Below are 16,542 nucleotides of genomic sequence, written 5' to 3'. Positions count from 1 at the left end.
GGGTGGTGGTGGTTTAAATCTCATCATGGAAGCTGTACTGTGACACAGTGAGTCACACAATAAATCCCTTTGTCCATAAACCTTTACTTGAAAGTGCTCATTGCAAAGAGCCATTGGTTTGGTTTGAAGCTTCTGGTGTCTACTACACCATCAATGCTGGGCCCTCATTGGGACTCTTCCTGGATGTCCTGTTGTTGCCCTGTGCTGTGGAGATCCTGCAGCTTTGGGTCTGCGGGTCAGGTCTCTTCACATGCTCCAGCAGATTGTAGTTGTGATGGATGTTGAGACAGGCCAAGTTAACCCTGGTTCTAGGCCTGGACAGCTGCAGGGTTGGTCTGCCAGTCGGTTCTCCCATCCTCACCACCAGGGTGAGCTCTCCAGCATTGCCCCAGCTAATTCACCTCTTGTAGCAATGAGGGAGGTGTGAGCCAGTTCTGCTATCGTGCGCTCAGGGTCGGTTCTCCCACCCTTACACCCCCAGGGTCTGTTATTGCCCAGGAACCACTCTCCAGAGTGCTGCAGCTGGTGAGGGGCAAGGACAGCCCTCCGGCTCTTAGGACCCCAGGGCCAGCTCCTCCACCTGTCTTAGGCGTTGATGGGTGGAGGGTGCGGAGGGGGGCATTTCTCCTCCAGCCATGTCAGATGAGTAATGGGGACAGCCCTCCCCTGCTCACAACATCAGGGCTGGGTCACCCTTACCTCAGACCACTGGGCGGCTATGCTGTGCTGCGTAGGCAAGGGGCCGGGCTCACTTTCCTGCAGCTAGTAAGGGGGAGGGTCAAGTCTCTTATCTGTTGCAGGAGGTAAGGGGTGAGGAGTAAAGGGGGCATCTCTCCCCCTCCCACACTGCTGCTGCAAGACAGACAAGTAGTGGGGGCAGCTCTCCCATGGTAACAGCTTCAGGGGTCGCTCAGCCACACCTGGGCTCCATTGTGTTGCCCAGGCAGGATGCAGGGCCTGCTCTCCCCAGTGTTGTAGCTGGTGGGGGTCAGGGACAACTCTCCCGGTCTTATGATCACAGGGCCAACTCTTCTACCTGCCTTGGGCATTGATGGGTGGGGGAAGGAGGAGGAGGGCAATTCTCCCCTGTCCATGTAGCCTCCAAACTGATGTGTAGTGGGCAGTTCTCCCATGCTCATAACTTTGGGACCGGCGCACCCTCACCTCTGCTAACAGGATTGTCTCTGTTGTGCAGCTCTGATGAGGGTGGCACAAGCTTTTAAACCCAGCCCTCAGGAGGCAGAGGGAGGCAGATTTCTGTAAATTCAAGGCCAGCCTGATCTGCAGAGTAAGTTCCAGGACAGCCAGGGCTACACAGGAAAAAACCTTTTCTCAAAAAAAAAAAAAAAAAATTAAAAACAATATTTAGTATCTGGTCCCACAGACAGTTCAGAAGTCTTTTTTTTTTTTTTTTTTTTTTTTTTTTTTTTTTTTTTTTTNTGAATGTTTTTTTTTTTTTTTTTTTTTTTTTTTTTTTTTTTTTGATTTTCAAGACAGGGTTTCTCCGTAGCTTTTGGTTCCTGTCCTGGAACTAGCTCTTGTAGACCAGGCTGGCCTCAACTCCCAGAGATCCGCCTGCCTCTGCCTCCCAAGTGCTGGGATTAAAAGGTGTGCACCACCACCGCCAGGCCGACAGTTCAGAAGTCCTGTCTGGGCTATCTGGTATATTTGTCTGTTCTGCCTTCACAGGATCCATATTTCTAATTAATCACCGGCATCCAAACCTGCCTGGAGAGACTGCTACCTTTCTCAGGGCCTTTGTGCAGGGCCGGAGGGCCAGATGAGTTTGTGGGCTGTCCTGACTGAGAATATCAGAGACTCTTTTGGTCTGCTGATATGCGCTGGGCAGAGCCAGGGAGGGTGAAAGCCAGGGACAGGAGAGAAGGTTTATGAGGGGTCTGAGCATCAGCTCCCAGTCCTTTCTCCCTGGGTGGCTTGTCAGGAACCTTGAGCTTAGTCTAATTAAACCATCTTCCTCACCGTCTTCTAGTCCTAACAGTCCCCAAACCCTGAGCCTGACAGCGGAGAGGAGCCTCAGGGACTGGCAGGATCCAGTGGGACCATATGGATGAAGACAAATTGTCATTTAAACGTCACTAACAGATGAAGAAACTGAGATGAGGAGATGGGTGGTGATTTGTCCAGTGCAACAGTGTGGTTGAAGATTCTTTTTCTTCTATAGGGAAATTTTGGAACCATGGGGCAATGACTTTGGTCCTCTCTTTTTCTGTCATCCTGTCTCTGTGACTTAGACTCCAAGCCTCCTCCCTTGCCATATGGAGCAGGCAAATTGCACAATCTGTGTATCAAACCCTGTATCTCAGGCCATCTATCCTTCGGGTTCTCTATGAGTAGAAAATAAGTCACTCTAGGAATGATTGTACTGGGGGGTGTGGTACAGCAATGACGGTGTTGATGACCGTGGGGACCAAGGAAATGAACAAAGCAGAAGAGGAAGTTGGCAATGCCAGGATGGAAGTGGGTGCTCTAACTTTTTGGGGGGAATTCTTCAGCTTTTGACTCACGCAACCTTTTCCAGCTGTAAGATTTCTTCTACCCTGGTATCTCATGCCACCAAGACAGAGGCAGGCATTTCTTCAAAGCAGCCAGTGCCTTGGCACCTGTCTTACTTATCTTTCTATTGCTGTGATAAGTATTAATAATTGCACTCTGCAGCACAGTCTGGCCTCACAGTCACGGCAATCTTCCTGCCCCCGTGTCTCCCAAAGACCAAGATTACAGGCATGAGCTCCCATACCCATTGAGGTGTGGTCTACATTGGGTGCTTCCTTCTTTGTTTATCCTCTTGATCAGAACAGAACGAAGCAATTTCTACCCCTACTCCGTTCCCCAGACCTTGTCTCATTCTTGGACTTGGTGTTCTAGCACAGTTCTCAGGGATTTATTTTCTCTCATCTTTTCTGTACTTGCTGGTTATATGTCAACCTGACACAAGCCTCGGAGAGTCATTGTAGAGGAGGGAGCCTCAGTTGAGAAAATACCTCCATGAGATCTGACTGCAGGCAAGTCTGTAGGGCATTTTATTAATTGGTGATTTATGGGGGAGGGTCTAGCCTATTGTGGGTGGTACCATCCCTGGGAAGGTGGTCCCAGGTTCAATAAGATAACAGGTTGAGTAAGCCATGAGGATCAAGCCGGGAAACAGCACTCCTCCATGGCCTCCACATCAGCTCCTGTCTCCAGGTCCCTGCCCTGCTTGAGTTCCTATCTCAACCTCCTTTGATGATGACCTGTGCTGTGGAAGCATAACTGAATAAACCCTCTCCTCTCCAAGTTCCTGTGGTCATGGTATTTCATTATAGCAATAGTAATCAAAACTAAGACAAATTTTGGTACCAGGATTTTGGGGTATTGCTGCGACAGACCTGCTCATGTGGTTTTGGGGAGGACTGTGGAAGGACTTCGGAACATTGTGCAAGAAAAATCACTAAGTGTTCAATGCTTGTGAACTGTTCTGTAGGACCTTGGAAGATAAGAATGCTGAGGGCAATGCAGACAATAAAGATCTGGCTTGTGAAGTTTCAGAGGGAAGTTTGACGACTCTATTGGGGACCACAGTTATTTTTTTTTAATTACATCACTGTTTGGCCAATAACTTAGTTGTATTCCTTGCTAGCTCTTACATCTTGAATTAACCCACTTCTATTAATCTATGTTTTGCCACGAGGCTGTGGCCTAGCTGTAAGGTTCTATCTAGTGTCTGTCCCCTTTGGCAGCTACCAGATACATGGTGTTTCTCTGACTCACCTACTCTCTCTCTCCATCTCTGTTGTGATTTCCTTTCTGAGTTTACTCTGCTAAGCCATTGGTTGAAACAGCTTTATTTATTATCCAATAAAAGAACACATATACAGAAGGATATCCCACTTCATCTCCTCTTTTCTGTCTAATTAAATAGGAAGGTTTTAATCTTAACATAGTAAAATTACATATAATAAAACAAGTTCAAGCAAGAATTACAGTTACAATAGTTAGTCTATTTGTATTTAGCAAAATTAAAAAAAATACCATCATCTTTTTTATCTTTGTGAGTCTAAAGTTTCATACTTAATTTATCTTTTATCATAACTAAGGAAAATTATAACTATTTATCTTTAACTCCATCAAAGACCCCAGGAGGATATAATGTTACCTAAGTAAACAGGAAGTGCACTGTAAGCAACTTCTAAAGTTCTAGAAATTACAGAGACATGTTTGCTGTCTAGACAGTCATCCAAAGTTCTTCTATAATGTTGGGGCATCCATCTTCAGCCTATAGACCTATAGTATCTGGAAGACTTTTTCATGAAGCAGAAATTTTGAAGATCTTTTCTGACTTGTACTGGCAAAGTTCACCAGTTGTTTTCTTCAGTGTCCTGAAGAATGTCAGGCAGTTTCTTCTGTGAAGCAGGAACCCTGAAAGACTGTTTCACCTTCTTTAGGCAAGTTCAACAGTCATTTTTATGTGGGTCCTGCATGTCTAGTTCATACAGCATACCACCAAGCAGCCCAGGTAAGAGCAGTTTCTTGCCCAAATGGCTAGCAAACTCCATAAGGAGCCTCTTCAATGCCCATAATCCTCATGAAGTAGATTGGTGCTGCCAGGAGCAGATGTGTCTCGTTGTTGAAAAAAGTCTGAGTTCTTGAAACCTTTTAAATGCCATATTCTGTAGGTCTTTGAAGTGCTGAAGATCATCTATCTAACTGAAATATATCTCTAAATATGTAGAAAACCTAACTAATATGACTGCAAATTTGGCTATTATAAACAACTACCTATTAATCTAATTTTTAATTATGCATTACATTTTTAAGTGAGCTTCACAAATACAATACCTTAAACAAGAGCAGAAATACATATACACAATGTAACAAATCAACCTTAAATTTGTATCAATAGACCAAAGTCTATACCAATGCAAAGAATTCATTTCTATATCATATCCCCCTTTAAATGAAAACAGACATATATAAACAACCATTTTGGGAATTCGGTGTTGTTTTCTCTAAACTTCTTCCTGCTGTTTGTTGGGTGAAGTATTTTTAGAGTTCATGGAGACCTTTCGGGAGGGTCTTGTTCCATCAAACCACATTAGCCTGGAAGGAATCCACAGGTTTTCACCTTCCATGGAAACAAAAGCAGAACCTCTTTTCCAAAGCAACGTGTCCGTAGACCCATATTTTGAAGTCAAAATACTTTTATCTTGGTTTAACTTAGCAGCCCCCATAATCAAATGTCTCTCTGCAGTCAAAATTTCAAATAAAGCACAATAACATATATAATCCAGGCTCTCTGTGTATTTTCCATCTATATGTGGCTTATTTTTTTACTCTATTACTTTTTAATATTTATTTTATTATCTTATTAGATATATTAGCTCCATCTCTCTTGTCCTTCCAATATGGTGGATGTATATTTACTGCCAGCTCTGGGACTGCTGGTGGGAGCCATGCTCACCACATCGACTCTGGGAAGCACAGTGTAGCACATAAACCTTTTATGTCTGAGTAAAAGCTAAATCTTCCATGCAGCATGCTGCTTGCCCAGGTGAGGGTGCTGAGGGGCAGGCATGCTCTCAGCTCCTTTTCTCCTAACCCCAAGTGGGCATACAATCATTCGGACCTGAAGTGTGTGTCTGACCAGGCAGGTTAGAGCCCCAAATATATAGGTGCCATTTTGTAGGCAGAGAATGCTCTTTCGTTCCCTGCCAGACCTGAATAAACACATAGAAAGGGTATTAATTACAACAGTCTTTGACCAATAGCTTTGTAATACTCCTTGCTAGCTCTTATATCTTGAATTAACCCATTTCTATTAATCTATGTATTGTCACACGGCTGTGGCTTACCAGTAAGGTTCCGTCTGGAGTCTGTCTACTTTAGCAGTTACAAGGCGTCCAGGACCACAGTTATTTTGATTTAAGATCCTGTGATCCTGGTTAGCTGAGGCTGAAGAATCAGCTGTGATTAACAAGATACCAGAACTACTGAAGTGAAGCCTTCGCTTTGCTGAGATGCTCCATGCTTGTCAGCTGGAGCTGAGAAATTAGCAGTGATTGAGAAGTGACCAGCATCGTTGAGGTGAAACCTCCTGGAAAGTGTTTCCTGAGAGGTAGCACACGGAAGCTGTGTTCCAGAGACAGCCAAGGTTGTACCTCATGCTGGCAGCCAAATTTGGTCATGTATACCACTCAGGGGGTGGGTAGTGGTTTTGAAGCAGGAAGGGGTCATGGAGAACAGTTGAGGCTTGACTCTGTGAGAGACCATTGGAGAAGGAGCAGTCTCAGTGGTGGCTGAAGGCCCAGGAATGAAGGGGTCATGCAAAGACATTGAGGTTTGTCATCATGAAGAGGGACCAGGAGAGGCTTTTGGTGGGAGTACAGCCCAGATGCAGAAGACCCCAGTATTTTGGAGTTGCCAGTACCATGGAATGACCACCAAGAACAGCAGCAGCATGGGGTGGAGCCAGCTGGAAGCTAGAAGACGAGCTGTGTGTTGCAGAGAGCAGAGCCAGAGAAGTGACCCAAGCCCCTTGGAGAAGCCAGAAGATGATGAGTGGGTCCCAGACATTAGACATTACATTGTTTACACTTTTCCTTTCTCTCTTTTTAATCTTAAGGGATTTAGAAATTTAGGATTAGGCACTATGATCCTCAGAAATTTTTACTTGTTTGCTTCACAATGATCTTTTAATTTAAAAAGTGTTATTTTTTATCATATATGTGAATGAGTATGTTGCTTGAATGCATTATGTGCACCATGTCTGTGCAGTCCTGCAGAACTCCTGGGACTGGAAGTGCAGGTGCTGATGAGCCACCATGTAGACGCTGGGACTTGAACCACAGTCCTCTAGAAGAACAATTGGTGCTGTTCAGTCAACCCTCCAGTTCTGTTTTGCACTAAAAATATTATTATTATTATTATTCATTGTCATGTATGCATGGTGTGTGTGGTTGCATGCATGGCACGCATGTGACAGTTGTGTGTTTATGGTGTGTGTGGTTGCATGCATGGCACTCGTGGCAGTCAGAGGGCAACACTGTACAGTTGTTTCTCTTTTTTGTGAGTTCTGGGGATTAAACTCAGGTCGCCAGGCCTGCATGGCCAACGCCTTTACCCACTAGGCCATCTCACTACTTGTGTATTGTGGTTTTGAAGCAGCCTCACTGTTGAGGTTGACTTTGAATTCAAGCTCCTTTGTCTCAGCCTCTCAAGTGCTGGGATGACGTGGCCATCCACGATCTTCAGCTTCAAGGCCTCTGCCCTGCCTCTCAGGACATGATCTCCACTTATCCCTCTCCTTGTTTTGGACCCAAGAGCTCAGAAAAGGTGCAGACAGGTTCCAGTGAAGAGTCTTTTTTCCTCCCTTATCTAGAGTTAGAGGAACTTAAACAAAGGAACTAATATGTGGGCCTTGTAATATATGATCCCCAACATGTTTCACTTAACGGATGAGCTGTTACTATACCTCTGAGAGAGCACTGAAAGCTTGACTTTCCTTTATATCCAAGAGCAATAGCTCTAGGTGGGCAGCTGCATGGCTTTCTGCTCATTTTCCTTTTTACTGTGGGTGAGAAATGCCACGAACGTGGAGCTGTTCTACTACTTATCTGAGGGTGCTGGAAATATTTGTCACAAACGGATTGCCTTATTCCCAATGTGATTGAGTGTTTTGTCTTCATGTAAGCATGTACACCATGTACATGTCTGGTGTCTGTACGGGTTAGAAGAGGGCAATGGAATTTTGAATGGAGTTCTAGACAGTTGTGAGCCACCGTGTAGGCTCTGGAAGGGAATCTGGGTCCTCTGTGAGGGCAACCATATCTCCAGCACTGCTGATACCTTCTGAAAGGGTGAATAGTTTTTGTTTCAGGTGAAGGGACTCAGTTCTGCTATTGCTTCAGAAGAGCAGCTGTCCGTTTTGCATACTTTAATGGGAGCACAGCACAGAAGTCCTGGCACCCTAGGCTCTCCAGAGAAACCAGGATGCTAAGCACACAGGATTGGCCCTTCAAAGGAATGGACAGACATAAAGCCTCTTCTTCCATCCAGAAAGCTGGGAATTGGAGGTGATTCATAGCCTGTGATTTGTATTTTCTGTTGGACCAGCCATATCAAGCCCCTATAACCAGGACCAGAGGTGGCTGGTAGGCTAAATGACCTTTACAGTCACGGGCTTCCCAAGCTCCCACAACCAGGAGTGGAGATACCTAATAGTCTAAATAACCCTTACATTAACTGTATAGCCAGAGATTCCTACAACCAGGATCAGAGATGGCTAACAGCCCCAAAATGATCTCTACACTACCTGTATGACCAAGACTCTTCCTTAGGCCTTTAAACTAGTGCAGGTAGCCTATCTCTAGAAACCACCTTCTTGTAAGAAATGACATGTGGCCTGAGTTGAGTTTTCATATAATTATGCCTTCTTGGGCACCGGGGATTATATTATACCAGGAAATTTATTCCCCAAATTTTACACTGTTTTGAAGATGCTGGCAATGAACCGGTTGGCATCAGACTCCTCAGGTCTCTGACCCAGGTTGATGAAGTCAATCTGAATTGGGTTTTCATTCTCACTTCTTTGTGGTTTGCTCCCCTGCCTGGACACCTGCAGGGTCCCCTCAGACTTCAATGGATTTGTCTGCTTCTCTTAGGTTGTAGTCTCTGTCTTAAGCCATTGCATTGTATCAGTTTTTTTGAATGCAAAGTAGAAATAATAGTTTTATTTTTTAAATGTCCCTTATGGAGTGCCTAGTAAATCAGCCATCCCTCCCCTCCCACCCTGCATCATCTCAGTCTCCGTAATGACATCTAATTACGGAGTTAATGACGCTGTTAATTGCTTTACCACCTATTGACCCCTTCTCCTGTCTGCACAGAACCCATCTCTGGATTATTTTCTCAAAGAACTGACCATATTCTAAATGGCACTGTAGGTAGATAGACACGTCTCAGCAATTCTGCGCAAGTATTTCTACAAAATGTTGTTAACACTGGGGCGGGCTCCGTTCCATGCCTCTCCTCCTTGCCTTTCTGTGGGTGACGTGTGAATCCACGCTTCTTTATTTGTCTCTCAGGGCAACCCTGGGACTTTCCACATCAGCCGTCAGTTGCCTTCCTTCCCTTTTCCGAGATTCTTCCTTATTCCACTTCACTTCCTCACCTGTGACTGGCAACCTTGTTTATGGCTTTGCTTTGTCTCTTTGGTTTCACTTTCTCTGTTTAAAAAAAAAATCTCTTTAGAGCTTTGGTCTTTGGGATCATATTTTGTATGAACTCGCGGCCCTCACATCTATGATAAAATATTTCGAATGTATCTAGTCTCTTCTCATCTCTCTGGTTATTGCATCATGGGAGGTGATTTGGCCATTTCCCTCCAGGACATTGTTAATTTCGCTTTCCAGTTTACTTCTTCCCTTTTGGCTGAAACAAAGTTTTCTATCTTGAAGGAGAGAAGGTTTTACCAGGCCCACTCAGAAGTTGCTGGTGTCTTAACCAAGGCGAGGACTAGGCTGATGGTCCCACTGACTGAGCAGTGTGGAGTAGAGGCGTCTGATGGTGGGCAGGTGTTAATCCTTCCCATGAAAACAAGACTCAGAGTTATGGGTAGATAGCCTAGAATTCACTGGGCTCTGAATTGGGGTTTCTTTCTTTACCTGAAAATTTAGAGGCTTAGACAATCTATCAATATCTCAAGGACATCAATGAGATAGTCACTCAGGGACCATTCTTAAAAATGCATTTTTCATATGTTGTGATGCTTGGCGTGGTGTTCCAGGAAGAAAACACCAACGTTAGTAGTGATTAAAAATGACCCTTCTTAAACTTTTTGTATTATTTACAGTCATTTTCGTTTCAAATACGAAAGTGTTAAGTAGGTATGAGAGTGTAGTGTGTTTCTAAGAGTGAAAAGTAGAAGACGTCTGTTCTCCATGCCTCACTTCCTCTTTCCTGGAGAACTTACTTCAGCCAGAAATTTTGTCCTTGCTGTCACTGCCACCATCCGGATGTATCCATCCATCCCAAGCCTACCGTCCATGGATTAGGCTGTTCTTTTTGTGTAGGCAGACTTCTCTCCGTCCCTGCTTCCTGCTACATTGTACTCCAAGGTTGTCTATCTCCGTTTTCACCACTGCTGTTTAAATCATATGTGGCTTGAATCCCTTTGTTGCCATGGAAACCTCACTTACTTTCTACAGTGCCTCAGAGCTGTATCCAATCGGCAGACCTGTGTGAACAGGTCTAAAGATGTACGTGGTGTGCGAAACCTACGGTGGCTCCCAGGTTCAAGTTCTTCTCTCCTCGCCTGTGCTTCAGCCTTTCTCAGCATGTTACTTCTGGCTTCTGTGTTTTTGTACAACCTGCGGTCCTGCCAAGAACGTTCTCTGTTGATTGGGCCTACTAAGTCCTTCAAGATTCACCACACGCTTTGCCTGTCCGTGACAAGCCAGGTGGTGGATGCTCTCCATCCGTGTTCCTCAGGGAACTTCTGTCATGAAGCTTCATTTGTACGCGTACTACATTGGCTGGGATTTCCCTGCTTGTAGCTGTGACCGGAACAAGACAATATTCTGTGAACGCTGACTGACCAAATAAACGAAAATCAGGCACAGCCTTGCCACCACCACGCCTGGCTTCCACTGGGGACTAGTTTCCTGACAAACAAGGATTTCCTTAGGGAACAAATACCTTTGAGTCAAAAGCAGAGACTCATGGGCACACGATGTCCAACTCAGAATATATTATACCCCAAAGAATTTCTTGATGTGGATGACCGGTGGACCCCAGGGACTTTCAGAATGAGGCTCTGGTTCTGATAAGCAACTTTTATCTTCTTGAATGAAAAGAGAAGAAAGACCATCTTGCTTCCCTGGCTTGAGTCAGAAAGGTGTTCTTCTACTTAACTGGGAATTCCATATCTTTTACAAAGTTCCTTGGGGAGATTTCTAAATACCTTTGAGAAGATTAGGAAACTTGACACCAGTGTGCTGATGGCATGCCAAGGAAATGAAATATAAGGGAATGATGTCCGTTCATCTGTCCGGTCATCCATCCATCCATCCATCCATCCATCCATCCATCCATCCAAGCACTGTTTGATGTGTGTGTCCATGTGTGCACACATATGCATACATGTATGTGTGTTCATAAGGAAAAAGGACCTATACTATACAAGACATGTATACCTGACAAACTCTCACAGAAAGGCCATCTTTCCTTTCACACTTGCAGGGCATGGTCTGGTAGAAGAGTGAGAGACTAAGTGGACTCTCACAGAAAACCTCTTCCAACTTCTTTATATTTTGTCCTGAGGGGGAGTGATTAAAACATTGCACAGAGACTGGAAAAAGGGACATCCTTCATGCAAATCCTCACTTCGAGGCTTTGGTGACTCCCATCTTGAATTTTATTTCCTGTGCTCTGGAGAGTTTAAGCCCTGGGAAGTACTGAGATGATTTAGATCAGTGTCCCTGTGAGGGAGGAGCAGACCTCGAGTCCCGCCTGGTAGACTGTGTGGCTCCAGCTGACTGTGCACATTTTTCTCCCTTCCCTTCCTTCCACATGGGAGTTCCTTCTGAAACTGCTTGCTCCTCAAGACTTTGACCTTTTCCAACAGAAAGGCAGCTTCAGGGCACCTGAGCACCTGTTTAACTTTCTGACCAAACTCCTAACAGATAGTCAAGGGGTGACACTTGCTAGAAATTAGGACAGGTGCCTCCTTCCAGCTTTAATTCTTCTTGCCCACACTGGGCATTCAGAGGGAGAGGAGAGCATGGGGCTACACCCTGCTCTCGTGACAACCCAGGACTCTGAAATCTCAGTTCACTCTGGGCTGCAAACCTCAGCAGAATTTGCTTAGGTACTAGGAGTCAATCCCGTTCCCATCCTCTTACAAATGGCAGCCCAGACAAAGGAATGCATGGAGATGCAACGGAAGGGAGTGAGCCTTTGGTATTCTTCCTGAACCAATGCTTCCCTGCTGGCTTACTTTGACCATTGTGTCAGAGCGTTTAGGTCTTACACTGACAGAGTCTTAGGCAGTTCCCTGTGAAAGTAGTTTTAGAAAAGAACTGTGTTTAGTTTAGCAAGAATGTCCTGCCGTCAACAACTGATCGGTCCTGATATTTTGTATGGTTCTTCCTTCTGCCCCATACCCAGGAACTGTCTGTCTGCCTGGCCTGTCTTTAGTAAAGGTCCCGTTGCTAAGCTTAGCCAGAACCCACTGACTTCTGACATTCCTTCTTATTAATTTTCTATTCACTAACTTCCCCAACTCATTGCCTATAGAACTCCTTTTTCTTTAGTTTTGATTATCTGACATTTATAATATGAAATGGTGGTGTATTTTCTCATCACTGACAAATACCTAACAAAAGCAGTGTAAGTGTGCACAGATTTATTCAGGTGACAGTTTGAGAGTATACAGTCCATCATGGCAGCGAAAGAAGGTTGAAGCTCCCTGGTAGTGGAGTGTGTGGCAGGGGCTTCCACAATTAGCTGAACCAGAAATCAGAAAACAGGCAAGAATTGGGGTGGGCTACAACCCTCTCTGCTCTCATGAACCATCCCTGAAAGGCTACGTGACAAAGTAGATCATCAGCTGGGAATCAACCGCTCGGAACAGAATCTGAGGCCATGAACATTCACATCCAAGCCATCAGCAATGGATCTCATGATAGTTTCATATATGTTCACATGCGCTTTCATTGTAACAGTCTCCTCCATGGCTTCCCATGTTCTCATGTAATGTTTGAAGTCATGTCTGGTCTCTCTCCTCTTACATAATCTCACTAGAGCTGTCCCTGTACCTCGAATGATGGCTTTGAATCAATTTTATTCCCTGTGTGCTAAAAAGTGCCATCAAATAGAAACCCTTAGACCACTGGGTTTCAATCAGCCCGATTTCTTACCTCCTTTCTTCCAAAGGTTGGTTTTATAGGAGATACTATTTTAAAATAACTGTGATTCAATAGGATTCATTTTAGGCTTACTTTGTCCAAGAACAACAAAATTCACTCTTATTTCTTTGAAGTGATATCTCTCCTGTGAACAAGAAAGTAGTCAATTCCCTCCATACACAGACAAGGAATCTTCACAAGGCTTCTCATTAGTTATCCAGAAGTTGCTTTGGATGTGGCTGGTCTGGAACACACTTAACCTTCTCTGCTGTCTACAGAGGGCAGTGACAAAAGTGGACGTCTCCCGAGGACGCCTTTGCCTGTAGTATACACTCGAACCCAAAGTGACGCTCTTGCCTGTAGTGTACACACGATTCCAAAGTGACACCCTTCCCTGTAGTATACACTCAAAGTGGGGACTGAGGTCGTCTAGACGGACATGGTTGGTCAGCTGAAAAGAAAATTGGGGAATTAGGCGCAACACTTCCCTCCCAGTTGTGTCCGAGGAAGCTCCTAAGTGTCTCCGTATTTACAATGTTGACAGAAAGACTAACTCTTGCTATTATCATGATAAACAAGGTCCCACAAGCGAAAACACCTATGAGAGATGAACCATTGTGGACATGCGGAAGTATTGATTTGCCTCTCCCTCTCCTCAGTCCTTCCTCTACTGATGAATATGGCCTTGCTTCCTCTGTTACCATTGGATCTCTAACACGCCCAGCAGGTGCCCCTGAGTATGTGTGAGTCTGTGTATGACCAGTTAGTGTCACCTGTGGCCGCAGTGGGGATGGGGAATATCTGTAGCTGCCTCAGGGTCCCTGGGGCTTTTGTCCACGTGGAAAAAACGGCAGTCTCCTTGGGCTCACACTCAGAGACGCCCTAGGTTTTCCAGCGCTTCTCACAGCTTAGTACCATCTCCTCTTCAAGGCTCAGTTTGTTTGTACTGCAAGGCAAACACAGATGAGCCATGTTGCGGGAGCTCCTTATGCTCCTTTAGCCAATAGCCGCTGAGATACCAGCCCATTGGGGTGTGGTCTCTCTCCCTTTGCTGCCCTCAGAGCCTCTTGGAAAGTCCCCCCCCCCCCAAGCATGCACATTCTCGTCTGTGCGTCTGTGACCACAGTCCCCAGCCTACCCGAGTTCTCGCCCCCACAGTCTTGGCACGTCAACTCGCTCTTATCAGAGCTGGCCACCCATCTACATCCACATTCTCTATCAGCTCTTCTGCTTCTCCTTCCTTCCTCCACAGCTGCGTCCCATGCTCCATCTCTTCAGCGATATTCGCGCTACCCTCACGAGCAGGCCTTTGGCTTTTATTACTGTTCTCATCCTACCCAAGCCAAGGCTGGGTTGTGTAGATGTTTGATCTGCTTCTACTGTGTCCCTACTGGGGCCCTTGAGGCCTGTAAGAAGAAGCTGTCTCACTTGGCTCTCCCTCTTCCTTCCACAGCCATCATTTTACATAGTACTTTCCTGCAAATCTGACATTATTACTTCCTTTATCCAGACTAGTGAAAAGGGGCACCTTTGGTATTTCCCATCATGCATCTGTTGTCTTACTGCCGTAGTGGCAGAAGATCTATATCCTATCTGCCTCTTATGCAGGCCTCGAATCTTCAATTACTACAGAATTGATTAGGTTTTTGTCCTAGGTTGCTGATTTGCTATTTCTAAAGCTCTTGGGATTTCAGTAGCAGGAGTATCTTTGATAACATGAGAATTAATTAGCTCTGGGCTGTGTAGTCGGAGGCTGCTCATTCATTTCTCCTATTAATCTGTGCATCACCACAAGGTCATAGCCTGCCAGCAAGGGTCCAACAGACTCCTGCAGGTGTCTTTCTCCTTTGATGGCTACACGGTGTCTCTTTGACTCCACCTACTCTCTCCTCCTTTATCTGCTTGGAATTCCCACCTTGCCCTATTCTGCACTGCCATAGGCCCAAAGCAGATTCTTTATAAACCAATGGTATTCACAGCATGCAGATGGAAATCCCACATCAGGCCTGTCTCAGTGATCGGGTATACAGAGAGAGCAAAATGCTCCAGTGGGCAGCAATTAAGGAAGGCACTCACAACTGATCATGGACCATCTTGGAAGAAGAGATGGAAAAATTGTAAGCGCCAGAAGTTAGGAGGACTGGACCAAAACAGGGTTTTCTGGACACGACAGGGCCACTGCCCTAATGAGTTCGCAGCTGTGATACCTGCACAAGAGCAGATACCACACTTAGCCTTTCAGCGTGAATCGGGGAGCGCCTGACAAGCCCCCTCCCCTAGTTGTGTGGCAGCTTCTTGGGAAAGGAGAGTCAGTTTTTCTCCAAGGATGTGGCCTCTGTTGGGCTGACCATGCTCCAATAAAAGGCCCCACACCCTTGAGTACAGAGGAGCACAAGTTGGAATCAGTGAGCTATGTAAAGGAGGGAGGGGCCTGAAGCTTGGAGAGTGTAGGGATAGAGGGGTAGAACTGGGAGAAGGGTGTGGAGAAACTGCAGAATGAATATGATGAATTATGATCAAAATACATGCGCATGAATGAAATTCTCAAAAACTCAATAAAAATATTATATTAAAGAGCACATGTCATTGTGCTCCCCATCCAGGAGGCTCCTTCACATTCCGGTATCTGGTAGTTTCAAAATGCGGCCAAGACACCATAAAAATTAAGTACATGATTGTAGGATTGTGGCCTTGAACCACAGGCTTCAGTTCATCCTTAGATCTTTAGAGAAGAAGACTAAGTTAATTCATTGACCAGAGACTCCATCTGTCTTGTTTACATAATGAATCCCCCCCTCCCCCCCAAAAAAAACTGGTCCTTGGAGCCTGCTTCCTGGATGGGGGCACACTTTCGTGAGTACCCTGATAGTTCACAGTGAGCAAGTACAGAATCTTTCTCCCTGTGTCTGGCCATTGGGCTAGCCCTTCTGACGTGTGCCCTTTGTATCCTCAAATATAAAGATACTGTGACAAGCCTTAACGTTTCTGAGCTCGAGCCTTGCTAAGTAATTTATTCCATTTTAAAGGGTTGTGAGGTTTCTTGAGTTTAGAGTCAGTTATTAAAAACGGTGCGTGGGCCGGGTGATGGTGGTGCACGCCTTTAATCCCAGCACTCGGGAGGCAGAGGCAGGCGGATCTCTGTGAGTTCGAGACCAGCCTGGTCTACAAGAGCTAGTTCCAGGACAGGCTCCAAAGCCACAGAGAAACCCTGCCTCGAAAAACCAAAATAAATAAATAAATAAATAAATAAATAAATAAATAAATAAATAAATAAAAATGGTGCATGGCTTGGCACCTGGGGAGTGAGCTCGGCTCCCGACGGAGGAGCGGGTTTACTGGGGAACATGTTGCGGGCTTACTGGGGAATGTGTTACCGTGCTACAATAGAATGCTGAATGGCAGACCTGAAACGCTGCAGCCTACAGGGGCTGAAACAGAATGCTGCTTCTCAAGGACCTTACGGTGTCTGGTTCTTATCCTATTTAACTTGGTACTCTACTGGCATGTGCCTTCTCACCACAGCCATGTGCGTCACCCTTACACAAAATGAAAAAACAAACCGAAGCAAACCCACGGAAGGCAATGCCTCCTTCCCGCTTACTGCTGCTCCTCTTGAGAGAATCCTTCCCTGGCTTTTCTT

The sequence above is a fragment of the Alexandromys fortis genome, unplaced genomic scaffold, assembly GCF_014885135.2.
Source record: "Alexandromys fortis isolate MF-2015 unplaced genomic scaffold, M_Fortis_MF-2015_v1.1 scaffold_6, whole genome shotgun sequence".
In the NCBI taxonomy this organism is placed as follows: Eukaryota; Metazoa; Chordata; class Mammalia; order Rodentia; family Cricetidae; genus Alexandromys; species Alexandromys fortis.
The sequence above is the reverse complement of the archived record's forward strand: the minus strand, read 5'-3'. Positions refer to the sequence as shown.